The sequence below is a fragment of the Mobula birostris genome, chromosome 29, assembly GCF_030028105.1.
Source record: "Mobula birostris isolate sMobBir1 chromosome 29, sMobBir1.hap1, whole genome shotgun sequence".
Lineage (NCBI taxonomy): Eukaryota > Metazoa > Chordata > Chondrichthyes > Myliobatiformes > Myliobatidae > Mobula > Mobula birostris.
In genome coordinates, this window is record NC_092398.1 from 10,588,576 (window position 1) to 10,604,518 (window position 15,943).

Consider the following 15,943-nt stretch of genomic DNA (forward strand, 5'->3'; position numbering starts at 1 on the left):
GGACCACTTGCATAATTGTTTCCTAAGAATGCCAAGTCAGCAGTGACGTACCGACCTACCTTCTACATAACAAAGACATTGCAGAATACAGTTTGATTGTTGCAGTGTTAGCTGAGCTTGGCGATTAGCTTGCAGGCATTTCATCACCAGTACTCAGCGCGCAGTTGGTTTTCGGCGTTTCTCTCTGGGACTACTCGGGCTTACGTAGGCCCCTGTTCAACTGGAGAAGAGGGATGCTTATGTTAGAATGCTGTTCCTGGACTACAGTTCAGCATTCAGCACCATCATTTCCCCCGGTCTCGAAAAGAAGCCCAGAGATCTCGGCCTGCACCCTGTTTTGCGCAGCTAGATCTTGGACTTCCTGTTGGATTGGCAGCAGGTGGTAAGGATGGCACACCTCACTTCTGCCCCCCTCACCCTCAACACAGGAGACCCCCCCCCCCAGGACTATGTCCTGAGCCCCCTCCTCTACCTTTAGATTAGATTAGTTTAGATTCAACTTTATTGTCATTGTGCCGAGTACAGATACAAAGCCAATGAAATGCAGTTAGCATCTGACCAGAAGTGCAAAAAATAGTACTGTGAATAAAAAGTAAGTGCTACAGCATACAAATATAAAAGTACTGAGACAGTACAATACGGGTGCAATACTGCTTAGCGCTGTGATGTGAGGTTCAGCAGGGTCACAGCCTCAGGGAAGAAGCTCTTCCTGTGCCTGCTGGTGCGGGAGCTATACACCCACGACTGTGTTGCCACGCACAGCTCCAATCTGCTGATCAGATTTACAGATGACATGACATTGATAGGCCTTATTTCCAACAATGATGAGACAGCCTACAGAGGAGAAGTCAATGCCCTGACACAGTGGTGCCAAGAAAACAGCCTCTCCCTCAATGTCGAAAAACCGAAGGAGGTGGTTGTGGACTACAGGAGGAACGGAGACAGGCTAGCCCCTATTGACATCAAGGGGACTGTAGTTGAGAGGACGAGTAGTTTCAAGTTCCTCGGTCTACACATCACTGACAATCTCACCCGGACTGCACATACCAACTGTGTGGTGAAAAAAGCACAACAGAGTCTCTTTCACCTCTGACAACTGAAGAAGTTCGGCGTGAGTCCCCAAAGCCTCGGGCCTTTCTACAGGGGCACCATCAAGAGCATCCTGACTGACTGTGTCACCGCCTGGTATGGGAACTGTACTTCCCTCAATCGCAGGGCACTGCAGAGAGTGGGGCAGACAGCCCAGCGCATCGGTGGATGTGAACTTCCCTCCATTCGGGACATTTACAGCAGCAGGCGTGTAAAAAGGGCCCAGAGGATCATCAGGGACTCCAACTATCTGGCAAACGGTACCGCAGCATTAAGCCCAGGACCAACAAGCTCCAGGACAGCTTCTTTCACCAGACCATCAGATTTATTGAATTGAATGATTTTTATTGTCATAAAACATAGGTACAATGAAACTCTGTTTGGCTTCCTCTCAGGCAATTAAATAAAGCGGTAGATAAAAACAAGACAATAATAGCAAAACAGTATTAAATAGATAAATAGCAGAAAATAAGCTGCAGCAGCACCAGAATATCACAGTAATGCACAAAGTGCCATTAGTGCAAGTATTTGAGCCCTTGTGTGTGCATGTGTGTGCTCACAGTTTCAGTCATTGTTCTGTGGGAGTGCTGTGATGGAGGCCACAGCTCTGGGATAGAAGCTGTTCCTCAGTCTATTTGTCCTGGCTTTTAGCATCCTGAACCTTTTGCTGGACGGCAGCGGGTCAGACAGGGAGTGGCCGGGGTGTGTGGTGTCTCTGGTTATGCTGATTGCTTTCCTCCTGAGTCTGCTGGGAGCTCCATCCTGACATATTCATTACACATTGATCTGGTTGCCTATCTGACTGTACATTGATCTGATTGTACATGTATACAAAACGACAGTGTATACAATCTTAGTGTTTGGGCAGTATCCTCCCACATTTCCCTTCCTTTTTGCTTGTACATAGCGATGGAGACACAATACAAAGAGTTTTACCCCCTCGTGTTTGGAGATGGATGTAAAGCATAAAAAAATTCCAATTCTAGTTCTTCTTTGAGGACTGGCAGCAGTAATGTGGTTAGTCACATTTGACAGTCTGTGGGCCTAGTAGCTGTTAGGAGTCACCATAAAGCTTCTAGATGTTGATCTCACCTAGGAACAAAGCCAAAGAGTCTGTGTACGCAGCCAAGACCAAAGTTTGAGTTGGCACATAAGAGATCAACTCCAGTTATAGTTCACCGCCAGAAGTTCATGTCTGTGATTGCAGTCCAGTAGTGGGAATTTTAAAAGTGATCCTTCAAAGTTCAAAATACATTTCTTATCAAAGTACGTATACATGAAACAACCTTGAGACTCGTCTTCTTACAGGCAGCCACAAAACAACCCATTTTAAAAAAATAGCCGGTCAAACATCTGATGTCCAGAGAGGAAATAAAATCGTGCAAGCAATAAGAGTAAGCAAGTAGCATTTAGAATGAAGGTGAGTCCTCAGACATGAAGCCCAGAGCAGGCCACAGCCTTGGCCTCAGTTCAGGGCAGAGCCGAGTAAACATCGCGGAGAAGCGAGCAGAACCGGTTCGACCCTTGCCTCTAGCGCCGACGCCCAGCCTTTTCAATCCACCTGGCCCGGTGTGTAAGTCATCCAACATCGGGTTGTTCCCTGCACTAGGACCTGGGCCCTGCTCACACTGTGAAAGTGACATTAAGATTGCAGCTTCAGATTTCTGCAGCTCTTTGATCCTAAGCTATTGGTATCTTGAAGTCAAGATTGTTTATTGCTGATCTTCAACACTCGAGCGTAAAGGAGAAGGAAATAATTGGTACTCTGGATCAAGAACACAATAAGCATAAAGAAACACGGTAGCATAATGGTTAGCACAACAGATTACAGCACAGGTAACCTGGGTTCAATTCCCACCGCTGTCTGTAAGGAGTCTGTACGTTCTTGTGACCACGTGGTTTCTTCCTGTTGCTCTGCTTTCTTCCCACAGTCTAAAGAGGTACTGGTTGGTAGGTGAATCGGTCATTGTAAATTGTTCTGTCATTGTGTTCAGATTAAATCGAGCAGCATGGGTCAAAGGACCAGAAGGGCCTATTTCGTGCTGTATCTCAGTAAATAAATGTTTTTTTTAATAAAAAAAAGGCAGTTCCTCAAGAAGGCAGCATCCATCTTCTCTTTGCTACCATCCGGGAAGAAGAAAAGGAGCTGAAGACTCTTTTCCTCATTACTACCATCAGGGAGGAGGAACAGAGGACTGAAGATCCCTCTCCATTTTCAGAAACAGCTTCTTCCACTCCACCATCAGATTTCTGAATAGTCCACCAACCCATGCGCACTATTCATCTTTTGTATTACTTATTATTTTATTTATTTTAAATTATAATAATTGTTTTTAATGTCTCGCACTGGGTTGGCCATAGAGCAAGCTGTTGCCCATGTAGTAAGCTCCCCCTCTCCATGCAACTGATGAAACCAAAGGGGTGGCAGAGACCGATACAGCTTGGCACCAGGAATTGCCAGTCCACATTGTACTCAATGTAGGACAGCCTTATGAACTCCAGCGCCGGATTTTTCCCTTGGGATTTACTCCTGAAGCCTTCCCCATGAGTGGATAGAGCCGCAAGACAGCGGAGGTTTGAGATCAGAGTTTTCCTTATGAGCTGCCAACCATGGCTGACAAGCCCCATCTGACCCAAAGCAGGTGGTGTTAAGGCACCAGTGACCCACCTTTGCCTCTTCTCCTGTCAGTAGAAATGGTTCCGCCAGGATTAGTAGCTAAGCCTCATGTGAAGGCCAGGAGCTGGACTTGGTTGTCAGAGGCTATTGGAGGTGCACACAACTGGGAGCATTTAATAGGTAGTGGGAGCTTGTCCCAATTACCACAAAAAAAAATTCTTGACATATGTCAGTGATAATAAGTCTGATTCTAAAAGGTTTGACCCAAAATATTGGCTATCCATTTTCCTCCAGATGCTGCCTGACCCTCTGAGTTTCTCCAGCAGTTTGCTTTATGTAGAGTTTATTTCCTTTGTTGCTTTCTGCATTGTTTTGTGAAGGAGTAATCTTGGTAACCCAAATCCAATTACAAATGGCTAGTATCGAATAGATCACAGTATTTACTGCTGGTAGATTACACAGGACAATAAATTTTTGGAAGTGCTGCTTCCTCAGAAATTACTTTTGTTAATGATAGACCGCTTGAAGCTGAACACAAATATAATTTCAGACTAAGAATTTGGAGAAGCAGGAGATTAACTTTTATTGAATATAATGCATTTAATTACGTAACACTGCTGACACTTCGCAATAGTTGAACTAAGCCAAAAATGTTTTGTTGATGATTTTGATTTGTACTCTTTGTCTGAGACTTCTCGCTTAAGTGTCCAATGATAATCAGCCAGCATTGATGGATTCCAGTTACCCTGATACTGTTTATCCATGACCACAATGTCCTAGTGAAACCTTTCACCATGCTCGTCACTGACAGCGCCAAGATTTGCAGGGAAGAAGTCTAAACGGGAATGGAAAAAATGAATCTTTAGTGATATGTTGCACTTCATGGTTTTGTATGCTCGAAAAACGTTGTCAATCAGCTGCACGTAGTTTGGTGCTCTGTGGTTGCCAAGAAAATTTTCAAAAGCATCCTTGAATGCCTTCCATGCGATTTTCTCTGGTCTCACTAGAAGTTTCTTGAATTGCCTGTCACTGATGAACTGTTTGATCTGTGGACCAACAAAATGCCTCCCTTAATCTTGGCATCAGTTATTCTGACTTGAATTATGAATTGAAATTATAAATATACCTTTTTTTTAATGGTGCGTGGTAGGGAAATTTCATAGTGATTTTCCTGATCAGTAGTCCAAAGTCCATAAGATACATCCAAAATGATTCGGAAAGTAAAATCTTTGTTGCCCAGTGTTACAAGTGATTTGCAAATGAATGTACAAACCAGACAGTCCTAAGATATTTTAAAAATAAAGGCAAGTATGAAAGGGAAAGTGGCTTTGAAAATTTATTGTTGCCAAGAACTGTTCCTTGTGAACCTGTGCCAGGTACAAAGATAACAACAATGCTTTCTGAGTGTTGTGCAATGGCACAGGAATTTCCTGCCTGTTCCTCTCTCTTCATCTCTCTTGCTGCTTGCTTTGACGTGCAGGTGTCTGTAGCTCCTTCTGAATTTTGCCCTCATTCAATGTCGCTGATATCAAACATTAATCACAACTCGGTGAGTCTGTGTGGCTAATGCTTAAGGTTGCTTCCAAACTTCCTGCAGAGAAATCAGCTGCACCAGGCTCATCTGAAATCCAGTTCCCACAAAGTCTCTCTCCCTAAATTAACAGCATATTAATCAACCATTTTAGTTTTGTTCAAAAAGTTCAAAGTAAGTTTATTATCAAGGTACATATGTCATCATATACAACCCTGAGATTCATTTTCTTGTGGGCATACTCAGCAAATCCATAATAGAATAATAGGCATAATGGAAGACTGCACAAACTTGGGCATTCAACCAGTGTGCAAATACAAAAGAAAGAAAGAATGGTAATAAATAAATAAGCAATAAATATTGAGAGCATGAGATGAAGAGTCCTTGAAGATGAGTCCATAGGTTGTGGGAACATCTCAAGGATGGGGCAAGTGAAGTTGTCCCCTTTGGTTCAAGAGCTTGAGGGGTAGTAACTGCTCCTGAACCTGAGGAGTGAGGTGGTGTGAGGCCTGAGGCTTCTGTACCACCTTCCTGATGGCAGCAGTGAGAAGAGAGCTTGTCTTGGGTGGGGGGGGGGTTCCCCTGATGATAGATGCTGCTTTCTTGCAGCAACACTTCGTGTAGATGTGCTCAATGGTGGGGAAGGTTTTACACATGAAGGACTCGGCCCTATCCACTATTTTTGTAGGATTTCCTATTCAAGGGCATTGGTGTTTCCATACAGGCTGTGATGCAACCAATCAATATAATCTCCACTACACATCTATAGAAGCTCTATAAAACCCTTATTAGATCACACTTTGAAAATTGTGCTCAGTTCTGGTGGTCCCCTCATTATAGGAAGAATGTGGAAACTTTAAAGAAGGTACAGAGGAGATTTATCAGGATGCTACCTCGATTAGAGAGCGTATTTTATGAAGATAGGTTGAGTGAACTTGGACTTTCTCTCTTTGGAGCAAAAAGATGAAATAGAGGTGTACAATGAATAAACTCTTCTTGGCTTCCAGCCTTGTACCCAGCTGGAAGCCCGAGAAGAGTTATTTGGTCATATATGCCGGAAAAGCACTAGATCCTTTTTCACTTACCTCTACGAGGTGTACAAGAGGGGTACTTGATAGAGGTGTACAAGATGATCACAGGCATAGATTGAATGGATAACCAGATACTTTTTTCCAGGCCAGACATGGTTAATATGAAGGAGGCGATTTTTGTGGCAAGCTGGCTGATTCATTGTCGTTATTACTCAGACTTTTTTTTCTATTAAAATTTCCGATTGATAATATGTATTTGGATTTGACTATCCTAGCTGCCGTAATGTGATTTGAACTCGTGTCACTCAGTCAAGGGTTTCCAACCTGGGTTCCATGGACCCCTCGGATAATGATAGGGGTCCGTGGTATAAAAAGGATTGGGATCCCCTGCTGTAGATCAATGGATGTCCATTCAGGCAGTTTAACCATCGTGCTGAAATACTGGATTAAGCATGCAGACACATTCTACTGAAGTATATTGAAATTATTATAGGCATCCGTTAGTCTTGTGAGACCATGGATTTGCGCTTTGGAAGGTTTCCAGGGTGCAGGCCTGGTCAAGGTTGTATGGAAGACCAGCAGTTGCCCATGCTGCAAGTCTCCCCTCTCCACGCCACCAATGTTGTCCAAGGGAAGGGCATTAGGACCCATACAGCTTGGCACCGGTGTCGTCGCAGAGCGATGTGTGATTAAGTGCCTTGCTCAAGGACACACATGCTGCCTCAGCCAAGGCTCGAACTAGCGACCTTCAGATTGCTAGACGAATGCCTTAACCACTTGGCCACGCGCCAATTAGCATCCCCTTAAATCATGCAATTACAGAATGTTGAGCACAGTAGGAGGCCAGGGGGATGTGTCGATGCCAGCTTTCTCCCCTTAACCCCTGGTTCATAGTTCATTGCTCTGCTAAGGTCTCTCCACCACGTGTTTGTCCAGCTGAAGGCCTCCACCACATAACGCAGGTTCCAGATTGCAGCGACATACAGTGTAGAACTGTCCTTCATTTCCCCTTTTAATCCTATTAATTCACTTCCCCTTTGTTTTATGCCATAAGACCCAGGAGCAGAATTAGGCCATTCGTCCATCGAGTGTGGTCTGCCATTCCATCATGACTGACTTATTCTCTCTCAGAACCCTATTCTTCTGTCTTCCTGCGATCCTCAGCACCCTTACTAATCAAGAAACTACAAAATGTACCCAGTGACTTGACTTCCTCAGACATCTGTGGCTATGAACTCCACAGATTCACCAATCTCTGGCTAGAAATTCCTCCTCATCTCTATTCTAAAAGGACATTTTATTCTGAGGCTGTGCCTTCTGTCCTGACACCCCCAATATAGAAATCATCTTCTCCACGAACACTCTATCCAGGCCTTTCAATATCCCTGTGTCCTACTCCTTGACAGCTCCACCAGAGGAAATAGCCTCCATTATCTACCGTGTCCACTGCCCTCCTCAATTTCGACAGTTTGATCAAATCTTGCTTCACCTTTCTCTTTTAACTAAATAGTTCCAGCCACACAGACCCCTTGCTTATTGGTATTGGTCCGTGGTATAAAAAGCATTGGAACTACTGCTTTACAACTATAGTCCTTCATCTCAGAAAGCAGTTGTACACATCTGTCCTCACCCCATCCTCTCGCCACCCCACCAGGGATAGGGTTCTTCTTGTCCTCACTAGCCACCACGTCCAGCACATAATTCATTAACTTCTGCCATCTCCAACGGGATCCCACCATCTTTCTCCCACCCCCCCCCCAACTTTTTGCTGTCCTTACACAACTCCCTTGTACGTTCATCCCTTCCCACTGATCTTACTCCTAGCACTTATCCTTATAAGTGAAGCAAGTGCTACACTTGCCCCTACAACTCCTCCCTCACTACCATTCAGGGCCCTAAACAGTCCTTCCAGGTGAGGCGACACTTCACTTGTGAGTCCACTGGGGTCATCTACTGTGTCCGATGCTCCCAGTGTGGCCTCCTGTATATCGGTGAGACCCGATGTGGATTGGGAGACCACTTCACTGAGCACCTACGCTCCATCCAGCAGAAAAAGCGAAATCGCCCGGTGGCCACTTCCCATTCCGACATGTCAATCCGTGGCCTCCTGTACTGTCGCGATGAGCCACGCTCAGATTGAAGGAGCAACACCTTTATATTCCATCTGGGTAGCCTCCAACCTGATAGCATGAACATCTATTTCTCGATATTCCGGAAATTGCCCCCCCCCCTTCATTCCCCTTCCCATTTCCCCCTCTCACTTTATCTTCTTGCCTGCTCACCACTTCCCTCTGGTGCTCCTCCATGGTCTTCTGTCCTCTCCTATCAGATTCCCCCTTCTCCAGCCCTGTATCTCTTTCACCAATCAACTTCCCAGCTCTTTACTTCACCCCTGCCCCCCATGGTTTCTTCCTCCCCTCCCTCCAAATTCTAACTCTGACTCCTCATACCTTTTTTTCCCAGTCCTGCTGAAAGGTCTCGGCTCGAAACATCAGCTGTACTCTTTTCCATAGATACTGCCTGGCCTGCTGAGTTCCTCCAGAATTTTGTGTGTTTTGCCCGGATTTCCAGCAACTACAGATTTTCTTTCGCTCGTACATCTTGCCTAACTTCTCTTTAACACCTTCACATTCTTCCAATGAGAAGGCACCTGGAGTTGAACACAATGCTCCTGCTAAGGCTACACCATTGTTTTATAAAGGTTCAGCACAACCACCCGGTTTTTAGACTGCTTTCTCACCAGCCCACCACTTCAATAACTTTTGCACCATACTGCAGCTCCTGTATCTTCATTCTGCATTGCTCCCTGCCAAAATGCTCCATGTCACATTTCTTTGTATTCAACTTCATCTGCCACACACCTGCCCAATCCACCTGTCTTATCGTTTTCCCCATAATGCAGCCGAAACTTTAGTTTCAAAATAGGAGCAGGAGTGGGTCACCAGATCTCTTTATTATTCCATATGACCATAAGAGATGAGAGCAGAATTCGGCCATTCGGCCCATTGAGTCTGCTCTGCCATTTGATTTGGCTGATTTATTTTCCCTTGCAATCCCCGAGGGGCAGCACTGTAGAGTAGTGGCTAGCACAACGCTTTACAGTACCAGCAGCCTGAGTTCAAATCCCGCCGCTGCCTGTAAGGAGTTTGTACGTTCCCCCTATGCACGTGTGGGTTTCCTCCCACAGTCCAAAAGCCTACCAGTTGGTCATGGTAAATTGTCCTATGATTGGGCTAGGATTAAGTCAAGGGATTGCTGGACAGCATGGTTCAAAGGGCCAGTTCTGCACTGTATCTCAATAAAAATTTCCTGCCTTCTCCCCGTAACTTTTGACACCCTTTCTAAACGCTACTATGGACCTGACACACGCTATTCAAGTGTTACCAGTGTCAGAGCAAGGAGTCAATAGAGACTGCAGGGTGGAGCAAACAATCACAAATCCTAGGAGATGGAGAAAATGGAGAGCAAAGGCCATTCAGGAAGTGGTGGGTTGCGGACCACAACCCCACCTTAGAGATTTGATTGGGATGGTACTTTACCACAGGAGGAAAGCCAAGCCCAGTTCTGTCAGTTAGTCATAGAAAAGTACAGCACAGGAACAGGCCCTTCAGCCCATCTAGTGCATCCAAACCATTTAAACTGCCCACTCCCATTGGAAGACAGAAAACAAGTACAGAACTCCTGCTAATTAGGAAGCTGGGTGACATCAGATAGCAGGCGCAACATGGACATCAAAAGAAGAATAGGGATGGCAAAAAACACCTTTACGAGAATGAAGACTATACTGACCAACACTAAACTAGGCATGACAACCCGCCTCAGAGCACTGAAATGTTACGTTTATCCAGTTATGTTATGTGGCTCAGAATGTTGGACAATATCTAGTAACATGAGGAAACAAATTGAAGCAGCAGAGATGTGGTTTTTTAGAAGGATGCGAAGAATATCATGGACAAAACGAATATCTAACAAGGATGTCATGAACAGAGCAAGCACAAAATGAGTAATAATGTATGAGATCATGAAAAGGCAACGTAACTTCATTGGACGTGTGATTAGGAAAGAGGAGTTAGAATGCACGGTAATTATGGGAAAGATTGAAGGGAAGAAAGCAAGAGGAAGACAAAGACAAATGATGATGGAGACAGCAGCCAGAGAACTGGAAATGAATACCAATGAATTGATCCACTTGACCCGAAACAGGAGTGTGTGGGCCATGGCAGTCAAAGCTCAAACTGGGCACGGCACCTGATGGTGATGGTGATGATGACTCCCATTGACCTGCACCAGGATCATAGCCCTTCATACGCCTACCATCCATGTCCCTATCCAAACTTCTCTCAAACGTTGAAATCGAGCTCGCGTGCACCACTAGTGCTGGCAGCTTGTTCCACACTCGCACCACCCTGTGAGTGAAGAAGTTTCCCCTCATGTTCCCATTGAACTTTTCACTTTTCACCCTTAAGCCATGACCTGGAAGTGTCGTCCCACCCAACCTCAGTGGAAAAAGCCTGCTTGCATTTACCCTATCTATACCCCTCATTATTTTGTAAACCTCTTTCAAATCTCCTCTCAGTCTTCTGCATTCTGGTTGGCCGGATTTGATATTTAAAATCAATTCCCCCTCCTGGAAGCTTTGGATTTGATCCCAACCCACTGAGATGAAATGGCAGGGAAGGGGACGAGTCTGTTCCATCTCCCATTTTGGGTCTGTTGACCGCTTGGGATGTCCTCCCAGCTGCCAAGATTTCCTGCGTGTGAGTTAAGGCACATACTTGCTGATATAATAGTGCGGTATTTTTAATCTTGAGAAACAGCTGGCGATAGACTGCAAGGCTCTAATTCTGGTACAACTCCTCCCCTCGCCCCTCCCAACCACCTTCCCCAAAATTCACCACCAGAAGTAAGGTCAACTTTGGATCAGTCCAACTGGTTCAATTCCAAGCACGGGATTAAATAGCTTCCGCTCAAAGCCAAAGTTCAAACGTGGCAGCTTTAAATTGTTAATTTCGCACCATGTGTTGACTTTCAGGGCGAGAACAATGTTCGCTGTCACTTTAACCTCAGTAATTACAAGCATGTTCATTACTACTGCACTGGACATTATTCAATGCAAAGTAAGATGGCTGCCTTGAGGACTGCCTCATCTTCCCATTGGTGTTTGTACAGTCTAGTGGGGTGAGAACAGGGTGGTAAATCTGTGGAATTTTTTTTCCCACAGGCAGCTGTGGAGGCTGGGTACAATAAGGCAGAGGTTGATAGGTTCTTGATTAGTCAGGGTGTGAAAGGTTACAGGGAGAAGACAAGAGAATGGGGTTGAGCGGGAAAATGGATCAGACATGATGAAATGGTGGTGCAGACTTGATGGGCTGAATGGCCTAATTCTGCTCCAATGATATATGATCTTATCTATGTGACTTAATTTTGTAGTTGTTCTGTAAGCTGAGGGATAGCTGACATCTTGCACTGAGCTGAGGGGTTTGCCACTGACTGCGGGGCAGAAAGCACTGAGGTTCAAAGTAAATTCTATTATCAAAGTACCTATATGTGACCATATAATACGACCCTGAGATTCATCTTGCTGTGGGCATACTCAGTAAATCTGTAGAATACTAACTATAACAGGATCAATGAAAGATCAACCAGAGTGCAGAAGAGAACAATCTGTGCAAATACAAATATAAATAAATCACAATAAATAACGAGAACGTGAAATAAAAGAGTCCTTAAAGTGAGATCATTGGTTGTGGGAACTTCTCGATGGATAGGTAAGTGAGTGTAGTTATCGCCTATTGTTCAAGGTCCTGATGGTTGAGGGGTAGTAACTGCTCTTAACCTCTGCCTTAAATATACCCAATGGCTTGCGTGCAGCTGGGGTTCATTTCTCTCTGAAGCAGCATTTCATCCAGGGGGAAACTGGCTCACAGATGATCAATCAGCTACCAGAGCTCGGCGTTCGAATCTACTTTTCTAGAGATTCCTGTCCTATCCTTTGACAGCCAGGGCATCAGGACGACCAGCAACAATTGGATCCTGTAAACTAGAAAATTCAGGTTCCAATACAGATTTATTTCTCACAAGTAATTGACACAGACAGATAGTTGAGTTGTTTGCGTTAACAGCAGACTCAAAGTTCAAAATACATTTAATATCGAAGTATGTATACATTATTCAACCTTGAGATTCATCTCCTTACTGGCAGCCACCAAACAAAGAAACCCCAAAAGAACCCATTTGAAAGAAAAGACCATCAACACCCAATATGCAGAGAGGGAGAGAGAGGGAAAAAAATCACAAATGGTGCAAACAGTAAAGGTAAGCAAATAGCTTCAGAAGTGGAGTTTTACCAAAGACACCAAGCCAGACATCACTGCAGCTGCAGCAGGCCATAGCCGCAGTTCATCCCGAAGCCAAGTAAACATTGCAAGATCACAGGCGCGAAGCCGGGTGTCACTGCAGCCAGCACTGCAGTTCAGTGTGGAGCCGCGGATCAGCAAACAGATCTGGCCTTCGCCTCTGGTCCCGATGCCCTGGCCTGGCGTTTAAATCGTCCAAACATCAGGTTGTTCCTCAGGACTGGTCCCCACCACCAGACTCGGCCCATACCCGACCCCTCCGATTCAGCCTGGCATAAAGAGTTATGCTTCTGATTATTCAATGATTGGCTGGGTGCCTACGGAGGAGACAGATGTGTTACGGGCGACCTGGTAGCGTAGTAGTAAGCGCAGTGCTTTACGGCATCAGCAATCTCCAATCAGGGTTCAATACCTGCTGTGGTCTGTAAGGAGTTTGTACGTTTTCTATAAGACTGTGGGGGGAGGGGGGTTCCTTCCACGTTATTTCCGAAGGACGATGAATTAGGGCTGGTAAGCTGTTAGCACTGGAATTGTGGTGATATTTGCGGGCTGCCCCCAGCATATCTGCAGACTGTGTTGGTTGTTGACACAAAAGACACATTTCACTCTACATGTGGCAAAGAAAGCTAGTTGTTAAGCACTTTAAGCAACACACACAAATGGTGGAATGCAGCAGACCAGACAGCATCCATAGGAAGGAACACAATCGACGTTTCGGGTGTGTTGCTTGAATTTCCTGCATTTGCAGATTTCCTCGTGTTTGCGTGTTAGGCACTTTAATCTGCTTTGAATTACGGACATTATTTGAATTCTGACTATGCTGGAACTGAAAGCAGATCCGTGACTGCGCCATATCAGAATCAGCACTGTGTCTTCTTTGACGTGAGGTTTGTTGTTTCGTGACAGTATGATTTATAACTTGCAGAATAAATAAATAGTGCAAAAATAAAAGAAGTAATGATAGAGTGTTTGCAGGTGGTGGGGTGGGGATACGCCTGTACCTGAGGAGGTGTAAGGTGCTCCTTCCCTCAGCTGGCCTGCAGGTCACCCTTGGGCAAGGTGTAGCACCTGTTTAGCCCCCCCCCGATCAGGGTCACGTGAAGCCATGGGAGAAGGTGGTGGATGGTCGTATGAGCAGCTGATGCACATCACAAGTCCTCCACCTCCCGCCCAGAGAACAAATTACAGAAAAATAATAGGTGGAGGAAAATAGGAAATAGGAGTGGTACTAATGGGATGTTTCTGAGATGGGCGTGAACAATATCCTACAAAAATATTAAATATAAGTATATTGGCTGACAGACTTGAGTGGAGCACCAACACAGAGGCTGTGTACAAGAAGGGCCAGAGCTGCCTCTACTTCCTAAGGAGACTGAGGTCCTTTGGAGTCTGCAGGCCTCTCCTTCACGTGTTCCACCAGTCTGTTGTCACCAGAAAAATCTTCTATGCGGTGGCGTGCTGGAGCAATGACATCAACACGGGTGATGCTAACAGGCTCAATAAACCGATTAGAAAGGCTGGTTCAGTTATAGGCGTCAGAATGGACACACTGGAGGCTGTGGTAGAACAAAGGACCCTACAGAAAATCCTGGCAATTCTGGACAATGGTTCTCACCCTCTGCATGCCACCTTGGCTGAACAGAGGAGCACTTTTAGTAATAGACTAAGACAACTGCTCCGCTCCAAAGAGTGCTATATGAGGTCACTCTTACCCTTGGCCATTAGGCTCTATAAAGAGTCAACCTATAGCCGGGGAAGTGATGACCCTCTCCCATTAGACTGTTTGAAGTAACTTATTTTTTTATTCTTTCTAATTCTCTTATAATATTTATAGGTCTGTGCACTTGTAATCTACTGTGACACTTTGGCATCAATATCTCTCTATTGTTAAGCAGGAGTCTGTAGTGCTGTACAGAAATTCCTAAGATGGTACAAGGACTTGGTGATCTGGAAAGGATAGAATCATGGAAAAGCACAGCACAGAAACAGTCCATTCATTCCATCTAGTCTGTGCTAACCCATTAGACTGCCTACTCCCAGCGATTTTTGCATTGGGACCATTGACCTCCATACCCCTCCCATCCATGTACCTATCCAAACTCTCTTAAACGTTGAAATGGAGCTTGCATGGACCACTCACACTGGCTGCTCGTTCCCCACTCTCACGACCCTCTGAGTGAAGGAGTTTTCAGTTCTGGGGGAAACCGGTGACGTAAAATATAAGAAGGTTGTGGCATAAGCGTGCAGCAAGGATAACAATGGAGTACTGTAATTGGATTAAATATTTAACTGAGACACGTTGGCCTCTACACACGTTTGGCAACTTACTGTGGGGGTGACGAACCATGCCCTCCAAGACAAATAAGAAAAAAAACGCACACGCACACGCACACGCACACTTGAAAGCCCGTGTAAAAGGTGAGTTCCTCCCACGTGTAGGAGGCCCAGCAGATTCAATCGGCCGCGCACGTACGCGCCACATCCCCACAATTGATCCGATAAGGTTCAGAAGTCAAAACTAGATCCAAAGGAAATGTAGAAAAGGGGGTCCAGCAGGACAATTGTTTTTGTGTGTGTGTGTGTGTGTGTGTGGCGGGGTGGGGGCAGTGCATGTAATTTTCTGTCTCAGTGGGAGTTGAAGATCCACATCCCCTTGCTTAATGGTATTGGTCCATGGTATAAAAGAAGTTTGGGAACCCCTGAACACAAACACAGATAAGGATACGCCGTGGAAAGCAATAGAGAGTATCCTTCTAGGGTCCATGCGGGGTGGAAGCGTGGATGCCAGTATATATCTATTGGGCTGAATGGCCTCCCTCTATGCTGTAGATACAGTATAATACCGAATTCCAATCATACTGATGTGCATCACAATGAACTTTAATAATTCTTGAGCTTTTATTGTATGTTTTTTTTTCCAATAAGTAACACAATTTTGTCAGGTAACATAAACCTCATTTAAGGAAAATATGCTGCAGGTTTTGATTGTTACACGTAGTTGAATACAGGAAATATATTCATCTACAAAGATATTTTCGAACCCAGCATCCTTTACTCTTTCATTCCAGATCAGGCTTTAGAACATAGTCATAGAAAAGTACAGCACAGAAACAGGCCCTTTGGCCCATCTTAGTCCACGCCAAACCATTTAGATTATGAGGACACACAGTCCTCTTTTATTGTCATTTACTAATGCATGCATTAAATGATACAATATTCCATTTAAACTGCCTACTCCCATTGATCTGCACCCGGACCATAGCCGTCCATACCCCTACCATCCACGTACCCACCCAAACGTCTCTTAAACGTTGAAAAC

The 15,943-nt window shown here is 45.0% G+C and overlaps 1 protein-coding gene across 4 annotated transcripts in view; it reads left to right on the top strand.

Moving 5' to 3' along the window:
* The window catches only part of luzp1 (leucine zipper protein 1), a 198,666-nt gene that overhangs the window by 127,046 nt on the left and 55,677 nt on the right, over positions 1–15,943 (top strand). The window lies entirely within an intron of this gene.